Source organism: Manis javanica, chromosome 4 (assembly GCF_040802235.1).
Source record: "Manis javanica isolate MJ-LG chromosome 4, MJ_LKY, whole genome shotgun sequence".
Taxonomy (NCBI): domain Eukaryota; kingdom Metazoa; phylum Chordata; class Mammalia; order Pholidota; family Manidae; genus Manis; species Manis javanica.
Window position 1 is genome coordinate 165,449,260 of NC_133159.1, and position 26,558 is coordinate 165,475,817.

At 40.1% G+C, this 26,558-nt stretch overlaps 1 long non-coding RNA gene and 1 other non-coding gene across 4 annotated transcripts in view; one reads left to right on the forward strand and one right to left on the reverse strand.

The window, feature by feature from the left end:
• The window catches only part of LOC140849168 (uncharacterized), a 39,637-nt gene extending 13,592 nt beyond the window's left edge, over window positions 1-26,045 (reverse strand). For 2 of the 3 annotated variants that reach the window (XR_012130800.1, XR_012130801.1), the window contains exons 1-2: window positions 25,889-26,045; window positions 3,107-12,202 (exon numbers count right to left, since the gene is read on the reverse strand). This is a non-coding gene — a long non-coding RNA (uncharacterized lncRNA). Of the gene's footprint in view, window positions 1-2,207; window positions 12,203-25,888 lie in introns of all 3 variants that reach the window. The other variant, XR_012130802.1, reaches the window with a different exon arrangement.
• LOC140849344 (U11 spliceosomal RNA) lies at window positions 11,086-11,219 on the forward strand. The gene has a single exon (XR_012131082.1). It is a non-coding gene; the product is annotated as a U11 spliceosomal RNA (small nuclear RNA).
• Window positions 26,046-26,558: the final 513 nt, after the last annotated feature.

Below are 26,558 nucleotides of genomic sequence, written 5' to 3' on the forward strand. Positions count from 1 at the left end.
CATTTTAAGAGGTTCTCAAAGTCTTCTGATGAAACACCTTATAATAGTTTTAAACTAAACTGACTAGGTTAAGGCTGTTTTAACATTTAACTCTTGCTTCAGGTAAAGCAGACAACCAAATTTTTAAAAGGCTGGTTTGAAAATTCAGTTTTGCCCTCCCGCAGTGTACTTTGTCAAGCTTTCCTATGCCTGCAGAAGTCTCATCTCCTGAGGTTTCTGCTCTGCTCTGCTCTCTCATCGGCAATAACAGGGAGAAAGGCAATCGAGCTGCTCCCTTTATGTCTCTTTTCTGTCCAAGTTAAGAATAGAAAGGGTCCTAGGAACCGCTTGATTCTCTTCTCCAGTTTACATTTGAAGAAACCAACATGCAAAGGTTAAATCTGAATTCACACCAATAGTTAATGTAAGCACAGCCAGAATTCGGATTTAGAGTTCTCTTAATTCTAAGTCCAGTGCTCTTTCAAAAGTGTCCAATAAACCACTCGCCTTTGAGCCTTATCCACTGTAGCCTGTATGTTACTCATCTCATGTAGAAATGTTATCTGTCAAGGGATCAATTTGAATGTGATTCACTTTCAAGATAAATAATTTTCTTTTTTCATGTAATTCAAGTTTTTTTTTAATTTTCAAAGGCAAGCAGATATGCAACTATCAGTGAAAGAGTACATGCTCAAGTGCAACAATTTCTGAAAGGTTATTTGAGGGAGGAGATGGTTCTGGACAATATCCCAAGGCTTCTGAACTGCCTGAGAGACTGAAATGTTGCCATCCAGTGGCTAATGCTGCATACAGCTGACTCAGGTAATGGAAGAAAGGGGTGGCCACTTATAGCACCCTATAGAAAGGCCTTCAGAATTAAGATCTCCTGCATGATGCAAAGCTGGTTAGCCCTTGGTTGAGAATCAAGTTGCTTTTCTAAGTTGTTTGTGTGTCTACTTGGAAAAGTCAACAGCCCACCTGAACAGCCCCCTATCACATACTGTTAGGTGCTAGGGAACATGAAGAAATTTACCTCCACATTCAAGGAACTTGTCACTGGTCACATTGGGGAGATTGGACGTATATGTATGAAAAAGTATAGCTGCAGATCTGCAAAAGGCAGAATAATGCATTCCCACCCCCTCTCTCAAGCATGCCCATGGCCTAATCTCTTCAACATGGGGCATGGTAGCAAAGGGGGAGTAAGGTTGCAGGTGCAACTAATGTTGCTGGTCAGCTGACTTTGAAGTAAGGAGATTATCCTGGATTTTCTTAGTGGGTCTAGTATATTCATATAAGAATCCTTAAACTGAGAAGGAAGCAGAAGAGTCAAAACTAGAGAAACCCATCATGGAAGAGACTCAGCAGGCCACTGCTGGCTGTAAAGATGGGACAGTCCACGAGCCAAGGAGCACGGGCAACCTCTAGATGCTGAAGAAGACAAGAGAACAGATTTTCCCCTAGATGCCCCCGAAGGAACCCAGCCCTGCTGACTCCCTGATTTTCTTTAGCCCAGTGAGACCAGTGGCAGACTTCTCATCTCTGGAACTGCAAGAGAATAAATTTGTGTCATTTTAAGCCACTGAGTTTGTGGTAATTTGTTGCAGCCACCATGGAAAACTAGTCAAAGGGCCAAGCCAGGAAACAAAAGCCAGATGTGTGAAACAGACGGTTGATGGGATCTGAGTCCAGAGCAGGAGAGACAGTGGAGGGGCGGAGGTGACTGGGGCAGGCTCCACGCAGGAGGCAGGAGCTGACCGCCCCTTGCTAGGACTTTGAAGTAAAAAGAATTCTAGACTGGAGAAACAATAGAAAAAAGGTGTGATTTTGGAAGTACAAAAAACATGGGCCCATTGAGCTAGACAAGAGTGCTTAATTACAGAAAGTTGGATCTTAGTGTTTTCTGGGTCATGGTCCTCTTTGAGGCCCCATGGGCCATCAAGTCTAGTTGTTTCACAGATTACATGAGATGCCTCCACAGGGTCTGAGAGACCATGACTTTAAAGCCCCTGGTTTAATAGAAAAATAAGTGGGTTAAGCTAACCGGAGTTTGTTCAGAGCTGATGCAGTTCCTTATATGTAGTAAGTGCTTGATCAACATAACTCAGGGATTCGTTCATCCAGAGCTGTGTGCCCCTTCCCCTAAGACCCCTAAGAATCGTGTTGTTCAGCATCCCTGGAGAGCCTCTGCTTTACTTTTTTCATCAACGGTTTTCTTGAGAACCTACCCTGAGAAGGGTACTGCTTTCAACACTTCCTTGTTCTCTCAGGTAAAGCTGTGTCTCTAAAAAACTGTTCACACCAGACTATTCTGCAGCCTGCCCTGTAACACAGTAGCCCCATCTCAAGACTCTCAGGCAAGGTGTTCTTCAGTCCCCCTCGCTGCCACGTGTCCGCTTCATGGGGGTGGGGCAGGGAGGACAGGGGTTGGATTTCTTCATCCCTCACAGCTGAAAATGAAATTTCTCCTCAGCCTTCTCTCTTCATGCTAGAAATCTCCGTCTTCTAAACTCTTCCTCATAAGCGATGCTTCAAGTTTTGTTTTGTTTTTCTGCCTTTTGCATGTTGGCCTAGAGCTTGCTCCAAATTAGTTTACTCAGAGCATGAATACCATGGCTAAAGTTCTAATCATCTAATGGACCTGTTTTTAGTTGAGTTTATTTTTTACATAAACTCCAGTTCTAATTTGAGGATTTTACTACGTTGACTCAGTTTGTAATCTTCTTTACCAAGAGTCTTACTTTCTCAGGCATATAAACAACTCAAGCCCTTGATTTATCCTATCATAAAACTAACTGCTGTTTTACAGTGAGTCAGCCTCATCTTCATCTTCCTATGTCTGTGCCTGACAGTCGAGCCTGCATTCGGGGAGCCAGTGTTCTCCTGGATTGCACCCCTCCAGGGGCAACCTCAGTCTGCCAGAGTTCTCTGCTTTTATCTTCAGCCACATCTGTTTTCCGTGTTTGTCCCTGACCACTGTCTGACCTGACTGCGCAAGGTCATAACTTACCAGAAACAAACGGTTTACCTATCTGGTTGTGAGTCATATGTGGGAAAAGTAACTGCTTATTTAGCTTTTCTGGTGTTGTGATCATGGTGTGCAGGAAGAAAGGCATATTTCTCATACTCCCTCTGGTTGACCTGCTACAGGCATTTCACACAGGCTCTGGATGCTTCCGCAGTGCCTTGTAGCTGCTGAGGAAGCACACTCGGAGTCAACATCATCTAGGCAAGGCCGGCCTGCTGCAGTCTGACCCCAAGGTCACCAGGATTCCCGCCGTTCTCTGGGTATGAATTCTAGAGGGTCAGATCTTCTAGGGGAGATCAGGCCTGACAATTGGAACCAAGCCTGGCTTCTACCACGGAATTAATTGTCAATGTGTAGAGCTGTCCCCTGTCCAAAAATGAAAGCCAATTAATACCAGAATGTTTCTTGAATTACAAGTAGTATATAGACAGGTGGAAGTCCTTACAAGGTTGCCTTTTGCTTTTTAGTTAGGCAAATGTGAAGCTGAAAAAAATTGTCTATGTAAATAAATACCTTCCCTGATAAGTCCTGGAAAACACATGGTAAGTCGCCACTGCAGTTTCCCTTGAAAACTGAGCCCCTCTCCAGGTTGTCATGGTCTCCTTCTGATGGAGAAACTTAGAAATCAATATATTAAATGGCCTTCTGCAGGCTTCCCCGTAACTGAAGCACCAGAAACGCCCCTGACATACACTCATACAGCATCGTCATTCTGGACATGCCCGACACCCTGAGGTACCAGACGGAGGGCCGGGAAAGCAAGGACGTGCATGTGTGGTACTAGAACAGCTGCCAGGGACCTTGGACCTTATCAGCTGTGACCTTTTTGACAGTATTTATGGTCTTAAATTTTTGATTTTGACTATTTGTACTTTGACTTCTAAATATTTTTGCCTTATCCTATTTTCTCACTCTTTCTTAGAGAAGTAATTGTGCCCATAAGCCAATTGCAGCAAATAATGGCAGTTTTTTATTCTCTCTACTTTTTCTTTTTTAACATGTTGTTTATTTTGTTTGAAATAGTTTAGCTTGGCGGCAGCTGGCAGGCTGAACAGGGAATCAGGACATCAGTGATACGGTCACTCACTGCTGTTTTGGAAGCTTGGTCTAGTCTCCCTGGGCCTCGGTAGTGGACAGTCCAGAAAACTGAGTGCCGGCCATACCCTCTGGCCTTTACAAGGAACAGAAGAGTCCCAGGTCTGGTTGGCAGTGCCACATGTTCGTGTGGGTATCCCTTTCCTCTGCTGTGTCTGGGCACCCCAAGACCACTCCAGCTTCAGTAATTTGCTAGGAGGACTCAGCATATACTAGTACTCATGGCTATAATTTATTACAGCAAAAGGATAGAAAGCAAAACCAGCCAAGGGGAGAGGTGCAAAGTCTGGAGGAAACCAGGCAGAACCTTCCAAGAGGCCGCACATGGGACACGTTTACTTACCCCAGCAGTGGGTTGTGACAGCATGAGTGAGATGTTGCCAACCAGGGAAGCTTGTTAGCAGCTCAGTACCCAGGGCAATTATTGGGAGCTGGTGTGTAAGCCTGGAACCTACCCAAATTTCAGTCTCCCCAAAAGGAAAGCAATGGTTGATCATAAGCCACATTGTACAAACAGAAAAGCCATTATCAGACCATTTTTATCGGCTCTCGAAATGGCAGAACTTCAAAAAATCCAAGTTCCCACATGTCAGCCAAGGGCTGCTCTTTTTTCAACTGTATATCACAGGCGACATTTCATGTCAGATCCAGTTGTCATATTTAGTAGTTTAGTTGTACTTAACTCTGTAGCATACATGTCCTATAATTTATCGTGCCGTTACCAATACACATTCTGCTTATTACTTCATAAATGCTTAAAATAAATGAAAATGAAGGAAAGTATTTAAGAACTCACACTTCATCAATATTTTCTACACATTTAATAAATTGGAAACTCTTCTCTTCCTATGTCTAGCCTGTAACCCAAACAATAAACATCTTCGTCAAATCAAGGACCAGATTCTCAGACTCTAGGTACAATCCCAAGATCCTCTTTTAGTTGCTGTTGGATACTGCACAATTTGAGTTTATACTTAAGGAGGTAAAAATATTGAATGAATAATCAATTCTTAGGTTTGTTCAATGCTTAAGAAGATAAGGATTCGGTAGCTTCGTCTCTGATTCATGCCACAGATTCCAGCTGTCTAAGATAGTTCTTACAGAAAAAGGACAGGTTACACATTTAATGAGCATTTCATACCTACTGTCCTTGGGGATACAGTGATGGAAAAGTGCACAAGATTGTGGAGTACAGGCTAGTGAGGAATATGGGCATTAATCAGAGAATCACGCTGATGAAAAATAAATATAAACTGAGATACACACGCTCAAGGAAAGGAACCTCATTCTGCGAGTACCAGAAATAAGGGGTGTTGTACTAGCCTTGACGACTTCCCTAGGAGAAGCGAGAGCTTCCGAAGGGACCTGGAGAAGCAGCCTGCGAGGGTTAGCAAAGAGAAAGGCTGGGAGCATGATGAACATTCTGGAGAGAGGACGAACATGTCCAAGTCCTGGGTGGGAAGCAGCATGACCAGTTCAAGGACCTAAAAGACCAGCTGGCTGGAGGGAAGAGAATAAGAAATAAAGGTATGAAATGAGAGTTGGGGAAGAGTGAGCCCCCTGCCTGCCCTTGCAGGATTCCAGTCTTCACCTGAAAGGCCAAGAGAACCTATTAGAAAGGTTGTAAGTAGGATGGGTAGTTTGCATTTAAACAAGGTCAACTTAAGGACTTTAAAGATTTTGAATTCACTGGAGGAAGTTCTGAGGTTATTCTTATCCCGCAAGAAGCCTCTTTGGATATAAGACTGGTAAATACCCAGGAATGCCAGCACCAGCAACCTTGGGGGTTTGGGTCAGGTGGGCCCAGGAACTAGCCCCAAATATTAATGCCCATTTAGGACCAATACTCACCTTGACTCAGCCTGGTTAGTGGTATACAACATGTTTCTTTATCTTCTAAGTATGTGAGGACACTGTTTTCCCTATTTAGTAGCCCAGGAAAAGTAGATACTGATTCTTAACATAATGTTAATGGATGTGCTGAGTGTTTTCAGTGACTTGTTTAAGTGTAATTTTATAAGATCAGAGAAGTGCTATCCCTTTTTTAAAATTTTTATTTATTTTTTTATTAAGGTATGATTGATATACACTCTTTTGAAGGTTTCACATAGAAAAACAATGTGGTTACTGCATTTACCCATATTATCAAGTCCCCACCCATACCCCAATGCAGTCACTGTCCATCAGTGCAACAAGATGCCACAGATTCACTATGTGAGAAGTGCTATCCCTTTTTATCTTTTTAATAATGTTAATGTTTCCCCTGTGAATAGCAAAGTATTATTGAATACCTACTCTGTTCCCAACTAGGTGCTAGGAATCTAAAAGTGAACAAGGTATATCCGTACCCCCAAGGAGCTCTCAGTATAGTCAGGAAGAGTGACAGATTAAGCCAAGATAAAAAACCAGTAAAGATCCAAGAGCTGGAACCAGGCATCTTATTAGCTGGTCAAAGTAAAACTGGCCTTTCAGAGGCAGGTGAATTGCCCCCAAGGAAGAAATGTGCTCCAGTTAGCGTCCTGACCTAAGTTAATGCTAGTGACCCAAGAGTTGTTGAGATCAGGACAGATCTGGGTCATCTGCCTGAACAAGCCTGCTTTCCAATCATAAATCTTTACCTGGAATCTATTGGAATAGAATGGGCAGCTCCCTTCTGTCTTTTCAGGTAGCAGAAAAATAAAAGCCTACAGATCAATCCAAGTTGTTGTCAGAGATCTTTGAGGAGAGAAAGATCTGGTCGAAAGAAAAGAAAACCAACTACGCAATACAAATCGATCAAAACGAGGATACATTTGAATTTCTGACATTACAGCTTGGTCCTTTAACTTGTATTTTCATTTGTCCCCCCGACCCCAACCCTTTTTCTAGAATCCCTTTCTGATTCTCCTATAAACACACCAATTGGTTCCATGTTTTTTCTCATCTTTATATGAAGATGCAGCTCCTAATTTAAGGACCATCCCCTATCCCAAATCCCATCTTACAAGATAAGAAATCTGAGTTCACTCTGAGGGAGTATTTGAAGAGCTGAAGCCATTTGGTCCATAAAGAAGATCTCGGGGTGAAGTTTTTGCTGCTTTGTCCAATGGCATTGATTGATCCCAGGCACTCAGATAGAGCAGACTGTATAAATAGTGCTCACTGTTCCCATCTTATGACTTATCATTTCATTGATTAAGCATCCTGCCTGGTTACTAAATTCCTCTTCACTGGCCTTGCAGAATCCCCCCAATTCTGATCCTTTCATTGGCAGATGGAGTCTGCTGCCCCGTTGCTCATCTTTTCAATATTCATTGTGAGGCTGAGGAGCAAAGGATTTAAGAGGAAAATGAGCACTTACGTATACTTACCTCTTAGGAGCTCAGTGAAATAAACCTCCATACCTTTGTACATACCTTAGATATGTTTTTAAATTTTGTTTCCAGAAAAACAAAAACCAACTAACCCTGAGTTATACCATTTCCTCCTCTGTTCGACTCTGTAAGTTTAAATTTTATGAATGAGTGAATTAATAATCAGAATTATTGGATAATCAAAGCAAGGAAGAATTTTTTTAGGTGACTTAATTCATTCTCCAGTTGTCAGACAAGATAATACTCAAGTCTTCCCTGACTAATTAAATTAGAATCATAGAAATTGTTACCTAGAAAAGACCTTAGAGCAATGGTCATCAAGTTTAATTTCACATTGGAAATGCTGCTTCCTGGGCCTACACAAGACCTGAACCAGAATCCTGCTGGGTGGAGCATGGGATTCTGAAAATGTTAAGGCTGTCCAGGTGATGGACAGCCTTAAAGCTCTCAGAGATGCTCTAGCCTTGCCCCTCAGTTCATTTGAAGTAGTAAGGCTTAAGAGATGGCCTCGGGGTAATGTTCAGGCATATATTTTTGTAAGTTGGGTTTCACACAGGCTTTCTCAGGAAACTGCCCAATCTGGATTTCTTCTTAAGTAAATCTCTTCTGTCTCTTCAACAGATGTTCAAGCAAATGCTCTCAGAAAAGCAAGCCAAATGGGAGCATTACAAGAAGGAGGGCTCAGAGCGGATGATGGAGCTTGCTGATGTCTTTTCAGGAGTGAAACCCCTAACCAGGGTGGAGAAAAATGGTAATTGCTAAAGAGGCATATCTGTGTTCGGAATGTATACACAGACTGTTGGAAACTGGCAAAGTAGAAAGTCATTATGTTGGTAACATCTTTGTATTGATTTTAACATTGCAAATGAAGGTGGGAAGTTTAGTTTGGGCTGCCTCTAGCTTTGTGCTCCTTTGAGTGGTCTGTGTCACGCCCCTATAGTTTTCTATAGTTTTCTTGTCCTCAATATATGTTAGGCTAAATCAGGGTTTCTAATTCTGTGGTTTTTAGATGCCTTATAGAGTCATAATGCACCCTCCCCCACACTTACCAAAGTATGCAAAACTCATGTGTCAGCTCATGTGCACTTGAGGGAAGGGGAAAACCTCTTAACTCTCACCATCTCAGAAGAATATACTTCATCCAACAATAATCGCTAGGTGATAAAGGTTCTTTTTCATCTACGTGCCTGCCATCTACTGGCATAAGAGGGGACATGCAGACTGGATTTGAAACTAAACGTAACTCATTTACTTTTATTTTAATCCTGCTGCTTTTAGGAAATTTTATCTACATGAAAATTGTTGTATCACTTAAATTTTTCACATAGGTAGAAACCTTTCAAAAATGCCCCTGAAAGATCATTTTGATTTTTAAGATAATAAATCGAACTATTTTTTTTAATGCTCTAATAATAGTTAAAGCTGTCAAATTCATTTCCAATAGTTAATTATGCTGTGAAACTGCTTAATAATATAGCTTTTTATTTTTAGAAAATTACTATTTATAATCAATATGAGCTTGCTTGCATATGTCAGTAAGAACTAAGTGTGTAAAGGATTAATTAAATTCAAAGCCACAGCTATGGGAATTATGGGATTCAGTAGTCTTTCCTTGTCTCTGTATTAATAGAAAATCTTCAAGCTTGGTTCAGAGAGATCTCAAAACAAATACTGTCTTTAAATTACGATGATTCTACTGCTGCAGGCAGAAAAACTGTGCAACTGATAGAAGCTTTGGAGGAGGTAAGGAAAGTCTTTTAAAATGACAGTTCTTGAATCAGAAATCATACTTTCTGACCAACCCAGCAATCTGCTTCTGGAAATATATCTAAGGGACTATTTCGTCAGAAGCAGAAAAGTACAAAAAAAGCAAAATATGCCCACTGTGCTACTATATACAGTGTCCTAAAATTGGGGAAATAATTAAATGACTAGCATGAAGAGAATGGTAGTGAAAAGTTACATTTCAACTGGTGGAAACATGTAATCTTGGAAAATTAATTATGAAAACAACATAGAAACATTGGCGAAATTGTGGTAAAGTAGTAAAAGCAAAAATAAAATTGCACTGCATGTCTCATTTTTAGGTTGGTAAAGACTGTAGACCCAGGGCAAAACTGTAAAGGAATCCACAAGAGTGAAGATAGTTGTATAATGATCATATTCCTAAAGTTTTAATTGTATGCTTAGCTAAATTTAAAATAGAAAATAAACCAAAGTATCAGAACAATAACCATGAGGTCTGTTATTTAAAACATCATTCAATACTTATCTGGAACCCTGTCCAGTTGATGTACATATATTTTTAGAAATATAATAAATATTGTTTTCATTTGATGGACTTTCTTAGCAGACGTTTTCTTATTTTTATGAGGTTTTTACAATCATCACTTGTTAATGGCAGCACAATATAGTACTCCGTTGTTAGCATTTCAGCTTCCCAAGCCATTCCAAACAATCCCCACTTGTACTATTTGGGTTGTTTTTTGGACATTCTAGTCTATAGTACAACTACAAATAACTTTGTAAATCTCAGATGCTTTTATCTTTTCCATTATTTATTTTGGTAATAGCCCAGACCCTTTGAATCATATATATTAAAATTTATATATGAATAAAATATATATAGCATTATATACATTAAAATTTCAGTGGAATGTTTTGATTTAAATACATCAAAAACTTAAAAATGTGCAAGTGCCAACACCCCACTTGTGAGTTGACTTCGTTTTTTAGCAGTCCTGCAAATCTTCAGAATGAAGAGGCTTCTCCAGTATACTTTTATTGATACTAAACTGGAAAGTGGAAATAGTCACTTATTATGTCATATATGTACAGGAAAATAAGCAGTGGGACATTTCCTAATTCTAGAACTTTGTGTCGCCTTTTCTGACCTGGCTTATACAGTTCTGAAATTATAATTTGAAATTAAAAATTTGCCAAAAAATTCTTAGTAAGTAGTGTGCTTTATTTTAGGTGTTTTGAAGGAAAAATAAACACCACAGAGGCCACTCAGAAGTTTTAATTAAATGTATTTATGTAACACAGGTTCAAGAATTTCACCAGTTGGAATCAAATCTGCAAGTATGTCAGTTCCTTGCTGATCCTCGCAAGTTTCCCCACCAAATGATTTGAACCATTAACATTAAAGAGGAGGTCCTCATCACAATGCAGATTGTTGGGGACCTTTCTTTTGCTTGGCAATTAATTGACAGGTAACGTGGACAGCCTAGCATTTGCCATTGATGAGGGCCACGATGAGCATCTCCTTACCATTTATCTCTTTACAGTTTCACATCTATCACGCAAGAGAGTGTAAGGGTAAACCCATCCATGGTTACTAAACTCAGAGCTGCATTCCCAAAGGTAAGCAGAGAGCAGTGAAAACAGTCTCAGACACCAGGGGAGAGTTGGTCTTCGTTATTACTTCATTAATTCAGCCCAAGAATTTTATCCTTTCAGAAAGTTAGATAATTTGAGTATTTTTATAGACTGAAAAGTTGGCAATTTTTCCATGAGAGCACACTTTCAATAGATGCCATAAATATTTAACGTTTGAATTCATAAGTTGCAGTGTCTAACATAAATTATTTTTAAACTAAATAATTTTTTAAAATTTTACCAGTATATAAAAAGGGCTTCTGTCGTGAGTGGCACACGTGGGGCAGCTCGTATGCTCTTCGTGCGGAATCGACATCAAGAGATTTCGGAAGCATAATTTTTTGGTACTTGGGCAGCTAGTGATCGTTGGTCCTGGAGCCCCCAAAAAAAAAAAAAAAAAATTTTACCAGTATACTAAAAATGTGAGTCCCAGAGTCCTTTTTCTCTAGACATGAATTGAGTCCTTTTATTTATTCATTTAAAACATTCTTGTTGAGGCTCTGCTCCAAAGTAGGATCTCCTCTGAGGTCAAGGAGTAGTGGTGAACAACACAAGCATGGCCCTTGCTCACGAGGTAATTGCAGTTTGTGATAGGTGAACAAATAATTTACTCAGCGACTTCTGATGGAATTACCATGAATATCAGTTCTGAGGTACACTTTCTTTCATGTTTAATTGGGGTTACGCTTTATAATTGATGGAATATCCTAGTTGAATTGTCAACATGTTTTTTCTTTGTGAATAATGCATAAAGTAATGAATGGCACTTCTTATTTGCCATGATGTCTTAGATTGTACTCAGTACAGTAGTCTCATCAACCAAGACGTCTGATTTTTCCAGAGACGAATAGCTGTCTACCGTAGCACCGAGAGACGAGCAGCTGTCTACCATAGCACAGAGGCTGTCAAACTTGAGGGGTGTCAGAGTCACCTGGAAGTCTTGTTAGAGCCGATTGCTGGGCCTCTCCGTCAGTCTCTGATTAAGTCAGTCTAGGGTGGGGCGTGAGAACTGGCATCTCTACATCTCTAACAAGTTCCCAGGTGATGCTGATGGTGCTAGTCCAGGGACCACAACTTGAGAAGCACTGTCATCCAGATGACATTTTTTTTTAATTATATTGTTGTGAGAAACCATTAATTGGCATTGATAAGTTCAGTGATCTTTGGTCTGAGTAAAGCCCAGAGGCATTGTTGTACGTTACTATTCCTGGAAAGAAAGAGATTTCTAGGACTTTTTGAGAAACGTGTATATGTGATTTTTCTTCCAGCTTGCCTCTGCCCTTGATCTTCCCCTTCTTCGTATTAATCAAGCAAATAGCCCTGACCTCCTCAGTGTGTCGCAGTATTATTCTGGAGAACTGGTGACCTATGTGAGAAAGGTAAGAAACGTATCAAGATGATGTTTATTTTTTGCACATGTGTTTTTATTTTCAAAGAACTTTTACACCTGCTTTATAAATGCTAGTGGTAGTAACCCCATTTTATAGGTGTAGAAACTGAGAAACAGATTACAGTGGTTTCTTCAAAGTCACAGAGCTAGTTGGTAAAAGACGCAGATCTAGATCCAATATGTCCTAGTCACAAGTTAAGTTTTCAGGGGAATTTTGGTCCTGGTTTCAGTTACATATGGTGTAGCATGGAAGCAAATAGGCCTGGATTCAAAATTTACCTGGGTCACATACTAACCTTTGTGACCTTTGGCCATTGTACTTAACATCTCTGAACCTCAGTCTCCTAAAAATGTGTCATCTGAAAAAGATACATTTTTTTGCAGCATTTCTATGAGGATTAGCTTTATATCCTGTGAGCAAATAATATTTGAAGGCATGTAGCCCTGGACCTGATAGCAGTTATGAAAAAAACTCTTTGAAGTCCCTCAGCATCCCTTGCAATAGACCAATGGCTGTTTGCACACACTGGTACCTTTCCTCCTGTCATCCTAACATTTTTTAGCAAAGAAAAATAAATGTTCAGATCACGGGAAGATGACAGCGTGAGTAGTTCAGAGAAAATCTCCTCCCCAAAACATATATATTTATGAAAATACAATAAATACAACTATTCCTAAAAGAGACACCAGTGGATGCAGTAAAACAGCCAGGACACATCTACATCTGCGAGAACTCAACATCACACGAAGGGGGTAAGATACAAGCCACGGCCAGGAAGGACCCAAATGCTCCCCCTCCCCAAAACCCAGTGGGAAGGAAGGAGTCGGAATGGGGAGGAAGTGAAAGCCCAGTACTGCTAAACAACCAGCTCTAGAAATCCGCACCTCGAACGCAGACACAAGGTTCACGGGGTGCTGGATATTAGAGAAACGGAAAAGCAAAACCTGTGGGCAGTTGCCCGCAACTGGTGCCCCTGAGACAAAAGAAAAGCGAGTGCTTTCTGCAAGTCTTAAAGAGACAGGGACCCCATAGATGGATGAAGTTGTCCTGGCACACTTAGCCAGCAGCTGGGAATCCTGGGGAAACTTAGGTGCCCTAAATCCTGGGGAGGCAGTGCAGCTCTGAAGCCCCTCATGGCACTAAGCAACCTGCCAGTCGTTCCTCCAACTGGTGTGAACTCCGACACACCGGCCCAGTAGCGGGAGAGTGGCAGTGCGTGCCAGGGATGGCGGTGCCAGAAGGGACTGGGAGCAGATACATGTGCCAACGGTGCAGGAGGGGACCAGGAAAGGCTTGTGCGAGCCCGCAGCAGTGCAACCGAACAGCCCAGGCATGGCTCGCGCACACCAACAGCAGTGGAGCCAGAGGAGCCCGGTAGAAACCGCGCGCACCTGCAGCAGAGCCAGAGGGAGCAGGCGCACTCCCAGCAGCTGACCAGAATCCCAGCCCAAGGCACAGCTGCCCAGGGCAGACCCAAAGGCCACTGCTGGCACAGAGCTGCCTGGCAGGGGCGCTGCTAGCACGGAGGAGCACACCTGGCGTGCCTGCCACTCCTCGCAGGGCTCCGTGCTGCTCTGACAGAGACCCTGCCCACAGCAGCTTAGGGGACTCACCCGGTGGCTGCTCCAGGAGTGCAGGTAACCATCAAAGGCAGTGGGGAAGGGCAAGGGAACCAGCAAGCAGGAAAGGACTTTCTTCTCCCAGCTGACACACCCGCAAGCTGCCTACAGCCACTGCTATCACCATGAAAAGGCAAATAGATTTAGTCCAGTCCAAGATAGTTCAAACAACACCTGAGAAAGGATCTGCAGAGGCAGACCTAACGAGTCTCCCTGAAAAAGAATTCAAAATAAAGTCATAAACATGCTGACAGAGCTGCAGAGAAATATGCAAGAGCTAAGGGATGAAGTCCGCAGGGAGATTACAAACGTCCAGAGGGAGATTACAGAAGTGAAACAAACTCTGGAAGGATTTATAAGCAGAATAGATTAGATGCAAGAGGCCATAGATGGAATAGAAACCAGAGAACAGGAACGCATAGAAGCTGATGCAGAGCGAGATAAAAGGATCTCCAGGAATGAAACAATATTAAGAGAACTGTGTGACCAATCCAAAAGGAACAATATCTGCATTATAGGGGTACCAGAGGAAGAAGAGAGAGAAAAAGGGATAGAAAGTGTCTTTGAAGAAATAATTGCTGAGAACTTCCCCATACTGGGGGAAGAAATAGTTGCTCAGACTATGGAGGCACACAGAACTCCTGAGACACGGGACCCAAAGAGGACAACAGCAAGACACATAATAATTAAAATGGCAAAGATCAAGGACAAGGACAGAGTATTAAAGGCAGCCAGAGAGAGAAAAAAGGTCACCTACAAAGGAAAACACATGAGGCTATCATCAGGCTTCTCAACAGAAACCTTACAGGCTGGAAGAGAATGGCATGATATATTTAATGCAATGAAACAGAAGGGCCTTGAACCAAGGATACTGTATCCAGCATGATTATCATTTAAATATGAAGGAGGGATTAAACAATTCCCAGACAAGCAAAAGTTGAGGGAATTTGCCTCCCACAAACCACCTCTACAGGGTATTTTAGAGGGACTGCTCTAGATGGGAGCACTTCTAAGACTAAATAGATGTCACCAGAGAAAATAAAAACACAGCAAAGAAAGCAGACCAACCAAATACTAACTAAAGGCAAAAAATAAAATCAACTACCCACAAAAGCAGTTAAAGGAAGCACAAAAGAGCACAGAATAAAACAACCAACATATAAAGAACGGAGGAGGAGGAATACGAAGGAAGAAAAATAAAGAATGACCAGACAGTGTTTAAATTAGCTCAATAAGTGAGTTAAGTTAGAAGATACTAAAGAGGCTAACCTTGAACCTTTGGCAACCACAAATCTAAAGCCTGCAATGGCAATAAGTACATATCTTTCAATAATCACCCTAAATGTAAATGGACTGAATGCACCAATCAAAAGACACAGAATAATAGAATGGATAAAAAAGCAAGACCCATCTCTATGCTGCTTACAAGAGACTCACTCAAACTCAAAGACTATAGGAACAAAGAAAGACAGAAGGAACAAAACAGCAGCAGAATCATAGAACCTAAGAATGGACTAACAGTTACCAAAGGGAAAGGGACTGGGGAGAAAGGGAGGGAAGGGAGGGATAAGGGTGGGGAAAAAGAAAGGGGACATTATGATTAGCATGTATAATGTTGGGGGGGGTGGCATGGGGAGGGCTGTGCAACACAGAAGACAAGTGATGATTCTACAGCATCTTACTACACTGATGGACAGTACTGTAATGGGGTTTGTGGGGGGGGTTTGGTGAAGGGGGGACCCTAGTAAACATAATATTCTTCATGTAACTGTAGATTAATAACAACAAAATTAATTAATTCATTAATTTAAAAAATAAAATAAAATAAAATAAAAAAGGTAGGGAGTCAGTAGTTGAGAATTCTTCTGGGACCACAGTAATGCATATTATTTAACAACTGGCTGATAAAAATATAGCTGTACCCAAACATGTGACAAAAATTTTGCACCAGTCCACAGATAAACAAGTGTGATCTACAATCTGTTACACAAACGGAAATAAAACTAAAAGATGACTGTTAATTATATATAAATACATACAAAGTGAGAGTATAACTATCCATAACACAACCTCCATACTTGAATTACCCCTCAACTGGCTTTAAAGTATATCACAGAAACTGCTAGTTCAAACTAGATTATCTGCAGCACAGCAGAAAGCTGAGTCCCCAAGTCTGGCCATTCTTGTCAGACTCTACTAAGCCTTTCCTTCCTATATATTTGTCTTTACTCAACCATTAATTCAAGTATCTCACCAATTTCTAGGTGCCAGACCCTGATTCAGCAAGAAAAATGAAAAAAACAGAAGATAGTCTGCATTCAAGGAGTTCTAAATCCATGAGATGAGATAAATTATAAGAAGGAAGTATACAGTAAGAGAGGTAAAAACAGCAGGGTGGTTAAAGTCTGAGACTAGTCTGAAATACCTGAAAGCTACTTCTCTGACTTGCTAGCTATGTGAACTGAGTAAGTTTTTCACCTGTAAAATGAGGATAATAGAACCTACCTAATAGGAGTTTTTATGAGATAATACCCAACAGAGAAATAAGCACTGTGTATTATTTACTGCTATTACTAGTAAGAGTGCTATTACTGAAATATGACCAAAGTGCTATGGGAAAATGAAGCAGTTAACTGCCTAGGGAAGATTATCAGAGATGTTATCAAACTGAGGCTTGAAGAATTAGTAGGAATCCAGACAGGTAAGAGCATATGCAAAAACAGTAATAAAATAGCCTAGCATGTCCAGAAAACAATACGAACAAACTACAGAGAAACAGGACAAAGAGAAAAGAGAAAGGATAAAAATAAAGAATGACCAGACAGTCTTTAAAATAGCTCAATGAGTGAGTTACAATGGCATCAGATGCTTAAGAGTCTTACAAGCCTAGTGAATTTACACAAGACAATCAGGAACCACAAGAAAAGGCACACCTTAGGAAAGATCAAGGTTCAAATCTAAGTTTACTGTGAAATGGATCAAAGACCTGAAGGTAAATCATGAAACCATAAAACTCTTAGAAGAAAGCATAGGCAAAAATCTCTTAAATGTAAACGAGCAACTTTTTTCTGAACACATCTGCTAGGGCAAGGGAAACAAAAGCAAAAATGAACAAATGGGACTACGCCAAACTAACAGGCTTTCTGTACAGCAAAGTATACCATCAGTAGAACAAAAAGGCATCCTACAGTATGGGAGAATATATTCATAAACAAACAAGGGTTAACATCCAAAATATATAAAGAACTCACAAGCCTCAACAACCAAAAAGCAAATAACCCGATTAAAAAATGGGCCAAGAATATGAACCGACACTTCTCCAAAGAAGAAATTCAGATGGCCAATAGGCACATGTAAGATTCTCCTCATCGCTAATTATCAGAAAAATGCAAATTAAAACCACAATGAGATACCACTTCACACCAGTTAGGATGGCCAACATCAAAAAGACAAGGAACAACAAATGCTGGCGAGGATGTGGAGAAAGGGGAACCCTCCTACACTGTTGGTGGGAATGTGAACTAGTTCAACGATTGTAGAAAGCAATATGGAGGTTTCTCAAAAAAACTAAAAACAGAAATACCATTTGACCCAGGAATCCCACTCCTAGGAATTTACCCAAAGGAAACAAAATCTCAGATTCAAAAAAACCTATGCACCCCTATGTTTACTGCAGCACTATTCACAATAGTCAAGACATAGAAGCAACCTAAATGTCCATCAGTAGATGAATGGATAAAGAAGATGTGGTACATATACACAACGGAATATTATTCAGCCATAAGAAAACAAATCCTACCATTTGCAACAACATGGATGGAGCTAGACAGTATTAGTTAGGCTCAGTGAAATAAGTCACACGGAGAAAGACAAGTACCAAATGATTTCCCTCATTTGTGGAGTATAACAATGAAGCAAAACTGGAGGAACAAAACAGCAGCAGACTCACCGACTTCCCAAGAAGAGACTAATGGTTACCAAAGGGGAAGGGTGGGGGAGAGTGGGTGGGGAGGGAGGGAGAAAGGGATTGAGAGGTATTATGATTGGTACACATGGTGTGTTGGGGGGTCACAGGGAAGACAGTGTAGCACAGTGAAGACTAGTAGTGACTCTGTGGCATCTTACTACGTTGATGGACAGTGACTTCAATGCGGTATGGAGAGGACTTGATAATATGGGTGAATATAGTAACCAAAATGTTCTCATGTGAAATCTTCATAAGAGTGTATATCAGTGATACCTTAATAATAAAAAAATCTAAGTTTACTGTGTAGCCTCAATTTCTCTGAGTCTCAGTTTTCTCATCTGTAAAATGAGGGATACCATTATCTGGTTTGGATGGTGACTGGGATTATTTAAATATCTCCAAAATGCCCTGGTGTAGGGCCTGGCATGTAATACTTAAACAGCAGGTGATAGTATCATCACTATATGTGATAGTAGTCAACTTTTGATGCTGGAATAGTCAAGGATAAGTTCATAGGACCCTAGTTTGACAATGTCTACTAGACGTGCCATTCTCCTGTCCCATCTACTCTTTTACTGAAACAAATGAACAAAACAGACTGATTTTATATTCTCTTCTTATATTTTATGATGCATTCTAACAGATGGACGCTCAAAAATATATTTGGGAAACAGAATGAATTGTCTGGTATACCTGTTCTTAGTGAAACGGCCAGCACGAAGTCATAAACAGCCAATTAAGTTTATTAATACTGAGATGTTTCCAGAAGCATACCAACAATTTCCTACCAGTTACTTAGCTGGTAGAAAATGCAATGCTTTCCCTACTGTACACAATACCAACACTCCCCTCTGCAAAAAAAAGCCCACTTCAAAAGAAATCAGAAGATAAAAGTTCAAAAACTCAGCTTAGTAACTGGGCCTCAGTTACTTCATCTATAAAATAGAGTTACTACCTATTCTATTTACCTCGCTGAGTTACTAGAAGCATTAGATAAGAATGTATATAACGGCACTTTAATAAGTACACAACTATACAGTATTATCATTCTGACATCCAGTTAGATGATTTTACAACATCCTGGAGTCTCAGTTCCTAACTTCCTTCCCTATAATGATCCTGTCCTCCATTCTCCCTTAGCCTTTTAACTCTCATGGTCAATACCAACCATCTCAATCCTTCTATAATCTCTATTTCAAACACTGTGCTCTGCAACCACAACCTTCTACCTTTCCAGTTCATTTCTTCTAGCACCTCCAAAATTCTTAAACCCCATCAGAACCTACAATCCACTGATCTAATTTTTCACTCCATTCCCCTACCCCTCCACCCCAAAGTCCTCACCAAGTTTAAAATTACATAGTCCATTATTACAATCACTCCCTTGTCCCCACTCACATTAACTCTGGTTAGTGGAGACTGGGTATCACAGTTTTAACAGTATGTATAGCACATTTAATACAACTGTATCCAAATTAATCTTCCTGTAAGAAAAACTGCATTGATATTTACCCCATTTAAATACCTTAAACAGTTAGTACATTCCTACTTAGAACATTAAAATAAAACTTATCTTTGTAGCCCTAGATTTCACTTTTTCCCTATGCCCAATGGCTTGTATAATCATTGTCCTGAAAAAATCAAGAGCTTCAGTTGGAGCTATTTTCTCCAAATGAGTATCTCCCATTCCTTTCCTTTGCAAGGATGCAATCCCATCTTTCAAGATCCAGCTTAAAAGCTGATTTCTTCTTAAAGGCACGTCCAATCATCCCACTTTGAGGGTTTTCTCCTTTCCTTACAATTTTGCATTTACTAACTATATGATCCATCTGATAATTATGCTGGTGAGGAACAAATTATTGTTACTTTTATTCTCTAGAACAAAAGCTCCTTGAAAAACACTACTTCTTAACCAACTCCCACCACCAACGTACTCAATATATATGTCTTAGTACAACCACTATTCCAATATTGTTTTATTTAACAATCCTTCCAAAAATTAGTTTGTTTTCTAGAAAATATTCTGAAGGTATATATACCCCTTGGCATCTCTTGTGCAGATAGTACCTTAAAGTAGTATGAAACCAATTAAATTTTCAACTACTTCTGCCCTTTCTTTTAGGGTAACTGGCAAATTTTACTCATAGCAACAAGAGAAATTACTGATTCTACAGCATACAATCCACAAGCATCAGCATTATTTTCTTCAATAGTCAACACCCACATTAACAAGTTAATTTCTTGTTTTATCAATACTGCCTCAAAAAGGATGAAAAGTTCTCTCTACTCCCTCAACTCTGAAAAAACTGTTAACATGAACAGTTAAGATATGAGTACTGACTTTTCCAACAATCATTACTTAAAACCAGTCACAAAACATGACCAATGACTGATTTTTTTCCTTTTTTTATTAAGGTATCATTGATATACAATCTCATAAAGGTTTCACACGAGCAAAACTGAGGCTATTACGTTCACCCATATTATCAAGTCCCCCCTACACACCCCACTGAAGTCACTGTCCAGCAGCATAGTAAGAAGCTACAGAGCCAATGACTGTTTTTCTATTACAACTTAACACATGGAGAGCTGTTTTATATTTCAATTTTATAAACTACAGAGATAAGTTGAAATTCCTTTTTGAAATCAATGTAATTGCCAAAAGAGTGGCAAGAACAACAAATAATTGGAACTTCATGAGATGAGACCAATTGTAATACACCTCTGGTTGCTTGCGTGACACCCATAAGATTTATCTTACCTCAACAACGTCAGTAAAAAGAATAACTAAGGCAAGTAACAGGAAATGCCTGTTTTGATCCTAACTTTAATTTCTTACTATCTATAGTCCTTACTAAAACATTATGTGCTCTTAACCTATGTACAGTGCCAAAGCAACTTCAACTTTTTCTTCATCCATTCCTAAATTAGGTGTAAAATGCTAAATGTATTTGTTAAATCCCAAAGAAATAAGCCTGACAGTACAGTATATTCTGTCTTTCACCATGGGCATATTTAAGTTTTTGCACTAATACAATATGCATTAAGTACATTTGGTTAGAATTCCACAGTTAAATGGTCAATTCACTTCTTATAACTGAAAGATCACTGCAACATCTTCTGGTATTCACTGCAATATCTAATCAATGCCTTCTTTCAGTATTTATGGTGGTCTTTTGTAATTCCTTTGGTAATTACCATGAGTCAGCTTTCACTTAATACTAAATGGGAATGCTAATATGAAGAAAGAATTAATATCACACACACAAGCAAAAGAACCAAGTTGTTTCAGGGAATAAATTTTAACAGAATTGAAGAACTCAAGCTGGAATCCATTTTCATTAATAAAATAGTAGAAACTTACTGGTTTACAAGAAAAAAATGAAACTTCTACATGGGTTTCAAATTCAAGATCTCATGAACCTGTTCTTTTCAGAAAATGGTAATACTGACCACATCAAGACAACAGTCTTTTTTTCATTTTGCCATGTACCCAAATAAATGAACATGTATCTCAGCTATGAAGCAGCACAATCAGGACAGCTAATTATATATGTGCTTTAATAAATTTTTAAGTCACAAATTTTAGTTTAGATTATGTAACTTATCATAAAGACCTGAGAAAATGATAATCCCTCTGCAGTACTCTAATGAGAATTATGTGACACACTCAGAATGAAAGGAAAGAATATAACAGGGACACCTATTTTGCTCTAATGCTGCAGCACTAGAACAGCCCTGTAATAATCAGCCTTACAGTATATTTGGATCTGTTTCTTCTTGGTCCCCACGCCCACTTTGAAAACAGTGCATCATCACATGAAGTCCCATGATCACAGTCTTGCCAACCCCATTCTCCCTTCAATACAACGTATACATTTTTCTCCTGTGACATTATTCCTTGACATGTTCCAAGTTTTTAAGAGCCTTTTGCCTTAGATACATACCCTGTACCCTTTAGATCACCACTAGGTAGCCCTCCCTTATACTGACCTTATTTGGTCACTCTTGATCCCCAGAACATGTAGTAACCAACAATTTTATATTTGCTAATGATCATGTCAATTCATCATCATTTTGAAACCTATACATCATTATTTTGAAACCTTGTTCCAATCCCTTCCACCTATCATAATATGCATGGGAAAGGGAAGAGCAATGATTTTGCCTTGTTTCAGCAATCCAAGCAAAGGTGACACTGACTTTCATAGCTAGTAGCATCTCAGGCAGATAATGGGAGAGAGACCCAGTTAACAGAGATTAGAACACCTGCTAATGTGTCTTCTCTGGCATGTCTGCAATAGAATGCCAACTCTATTACAGTACCACACAGAAAATTTACTAACATGCTTCTGTGACCTGAATATTTTTAAACTGTAAACTTCCTCACTTAAGATCTTAAGATTTATCACATCCTGGTCACATACATGAAACACAGAGAGAAATCCTACAAACATACTACATAAAAGTAATACATGACTTGCTTATTGCTATTTACCATTATGAATACTTACACAGATTTTAAAAGTTCTTGGGTACTTTTTATATTTTTATTATGACCTTTACAGTAATATTTGTTTCTCCCATTACTTCACCATTCCTTGATCTATCATCACAGCTCCTTTTTATCAGAACTCTAATGAAGACATTCAGAACAAGAAAGAATGGAAGACAAAGTACTTTAAGTCACCAGTTCTCTGCAGTTACAGAAGCTGAAGAACATTTCCTCACTAGCATTCAGCTACATCACCATTAACAGCTGCACAGCCAATAATGCTAAACAGTGTATCTTAACACTTTAGAGCTGTACATCACTGTACAAATAAAACTTTCTTTAGTGAACATATAATTCAAAGTGCTAAATAATCTCTATCTTAAGTTATCCTATGTATTTTCCAGTTTTTGTGTGTAACATTTCAATCTATCAACAAACATGCCTTAATCTGGTAAATGTAGGCAGAAATCATGTCTCATTCAGAAATTCAGGTCAGATTCTTGAAGCAGTTAAAACTCTTAAGACATTTAAAAAAAAATAAATACTTCAGCCTATTTCACAAAGCTTTCCAAAGATCAAATATCACTTTCAAAGGCTACACAGAAGAATGTCTTAGCTGAAACAGTTAACAATATATGCTCTTTGACACAGTGTAACTAATGATGGTCAGAAACCTCCCCAGAAGCCCTTGGAAGATGAACCCAAAACAAATCTGAACAGAACAGAGTAAAAACTGTTAACTGTCACACCTCTCTAAAAACTCATTAATTCTTTGTGACCTATAAGTTTATCCTCCATATTTGATAACTGAACTACAGTTATATAAAAACATAATTGCAAGCAGAGATAATGGTCAGGAGCACAGCTTCAAGAGTCAAAGTACTAGAGTCTGAATCCAGGCTCTGCCAGTTAGAAACTGTGTGTACTTGGCCAAGTTATTTAAAACTCTGTGCCTCAGCTGACTCCTTCGAAAATGGGAGTAACAGTACCTACTCAAGGGGTAATTGTGAAGATTATGAGATAATACACATAAAGCCTGCAGAACAGTACCTGTTTATTATTATAATGAAGTCATTAAAAAATTTTTAATGTACACTCCTGATAATGATCACTCTTTCTATTCGGAAGTGTTTCGAGTGGCATAATACAGTTAAACTCCTCACTGTATTATACAAAACACATCTGAAAGCTTAGGTGTTCACCAATCTAACAGTGTACCCAATTCTGACTCAGTTCAAGAGACAGTATTAAAACTCCAAAATTTGAACTTAATGGTAAATTGGCAAAGAATAAAATTCTATAATTCTAAATTATCTTGCCAAATAAAAGGCAAAGAAAATGATAGTCATCTAGAACTTACCAGAGAAGATTGCCCCCCCAAAATTCCAGTGCTATAAGAAGATCTGTTTTAAAACAACAGGATTTATGCACTGTGTTTGGAAACCTACTTAGGGTTTGTTTTCAAGTGTACTCAGTGACTTCACCTCATTTGTCACTTAAAACCTTAAAAAGAGGCCACATTTAATTTTTAATGACCTGACCTTAAAAAATGTTTTAGATACACTACACACAGAAGCATCCTATTACTTCTCTCCAAAAACTTTAAATCAAAGGACTCTGATAAAAATCAATTTGTATTTTCCCTTTATTAAAACATCCAGAAAAAACTACTACTCGAGTATTTTTAAATGAATGTTTTTTAGAACTATTAGTACAATAATTTAGAAAAGCTTTAAACATACTGTCTGAAAGTCTGTCATTCCCAATATCCTATTGACACACAGTATTAGGACAACTGAATTTAAAAAGCCAACATTTTCCTGGCTGGCCCAATGCAGCAGGAGTTGGTTATTACAACACATATGCATTATCTTCAAAGGAATACCCAGCAACTTGAAGCAAGTTTTACATAAACCCAACTAAAGCATTGATTGGAAAAGTCATCTTATTTGAAAAGGTAGACTTACTCAATTTTTTCAAGTAACAGCATTTATACTCTGTTACCCAGTTTTCAAAATCTTTCAAGACCCTGCAAATCCTGTTTAAGCCTGCTAAAATTCCATGGTTGACAGCCATTTTCCCTCAAAACTTAATTGTCCAGATTACCTATTTTCAATTTTATTAGGTCACCTTGAAATTCTCTCTTCCATAAAGCACGTAAGGGTTTTAGTTATAAACATGTCTCTAAAAATTAACCAATAAAGCCCACACATTTTGCAGCCTACTCATGTTTTAAAATGCTCGCTAAAAAAACCACCTTTATCGGGGACCAAATACCTAAAATGAACTGCTTCAAAATTCCCTGGACCTGCATTATACCCTTTATACACCTTGAGATCCTGTATTATGCTGCAGCTATACAGCAGACGCACGATCACAAGGTTTTCAACAGCCTCCAGATCCCTTACTGCTGCAAAACTTCTGATAAACCTTCCATGCAGTAGACCATTAACAGTGCTGGTTTAACTGCTTTACCTGTTTATTTACCAACCCAATCATCTCAGGGAATTCAAACTGCCTTCTGAAACTTATCTAGAGTATTCCTGTGTTCTTTTGAGGAAGATCTGCACCTGGAAAAAACTTTTGAGTTTTAGTGTTCATTCTCTGGTCCAAATTCCTGTTTCCAGGATACGCGGTAGTAATGCAGTGGTTTCTTTGAGACTCTAAGATTGTATTTTACCCTAGCAATAGCCAACCTCTACTAAATCCCTTTTAGGTGGCCGAGATTGCTGCGGATTATAATGCTCAACAGGAAGGTTTTTTAAACATCCGAAAGACGAGTTATTCGAATTCAGGCCTTAATTTTTTCCTAAATAATACTTGTCATCACAAGGACATGTTTCCATACATTTGCAACTTAAGAAAGTAAAAAATCAAGCTTTTGGCACTATTTATCACAGCTTAAAAAGTCCATCACCATCACGCTTTTTCTTTCGAAGTAGGATTTCAGACAAAGCTTCCATCAACCATAGTCCTGTAACATGCTTTCCAAGCCAACTGACGGCCTGCTAACAGCAACATTTACACCCGGGGAAATCTTTACAGTTGACTAATCAAGAAGGCGTCTGATAACCAAAGCACCCTTTCTCGAGGAAATGTAAGAAGCAACAACTAAAGGGATTTATTACAGTGAGGAAAGAAGGACTCTCCAAGCAGGGCCATGGAGCAAAATTCAGGGGTTCGGAAGCCCTGGTCTCAGCAACACTGGCCCCAAGGCCTCCCCACCCAGCCCGCTATCCCCCCGGGAGCCAGCCCTGCACCTCCATAGGCCCGGCAGACCAGAGGGGAGCACCTCCCCCACCCCACGCAGCGGCCAGGCTCGAGTTCCGAAACCTGAAGCCCAAACAGGCCAAAGCCGCAAACGCGGCAGCGTGAGTTTAAAAGGTATGAAAACACAGGGTGAGAGGAGATGCGGCCTCGCCTCAAGCTGGGAGGCCCCCTGAGGAATACGAGGCGGGAGAAGAGCGAGCCGGTTGATAAGCCGGAACAGTCTGGAAGAAAAGAGAGCTGGGAGCGGGGGATGAGGAGGTTCCTGCTCGGCCAGCGCCTTCTCCGGGTCCTCGGCGACGCCCCTGTTTACCTGAAAGTCTCGGTCCTCGTTGAAGCGGGAGAAGCGATCCGCCATTTTGCCTCCCTCACTCCTCTCAGGACGACGCTCTCCGGCTAGCTCCTTCCCTCCCGCGACACCCGCCCCCTCGCTCCCCTCCTCTGTTCCCCGCCTCCTCCCACGCCCACCCGGTGCGCACAGGCCGGGAAAGGAGGATGCGCGTCCAGAACGGAGCCCAGCGGACGCAAGCGCCTTTCCGCCCTGGAGGCGGGACATTCCTCCACGCCCCGCCCTCCTCTCTCAGCCTAGTGCGACCCCCGGCGGCCGCGCGTGCGCGCTAGTGCTGGACAGCTGCGAGCGCTTCCGGAGAGAAAGGTGACGCGGGGCGCACTGCGTGTGTGTATGGATGTGTTCCACCTGCTCTCTTCCCGGAATGCATTATCTTTTTTTGCCCTCTTGCGTCCCTCTGTATGCGAAACCCATCCTTTGTTTTATTCACCAAATGGCAGCATTATGTAGTGGCCAAAAGCGAGGATTTTGAAGCCAGACTGCTCAGTTTCGAATCCCGGTTTGCTTTGAACGTTAAACCGTGAACGAAACGGGAAAAGGCCTTTCTCTCAAAGGGTTTACATTCCACTGTGGTAAATAAGATGAATAATAAAACAATTGAGTAATTTTTAATATTAATGAGTGCTACAAAAAA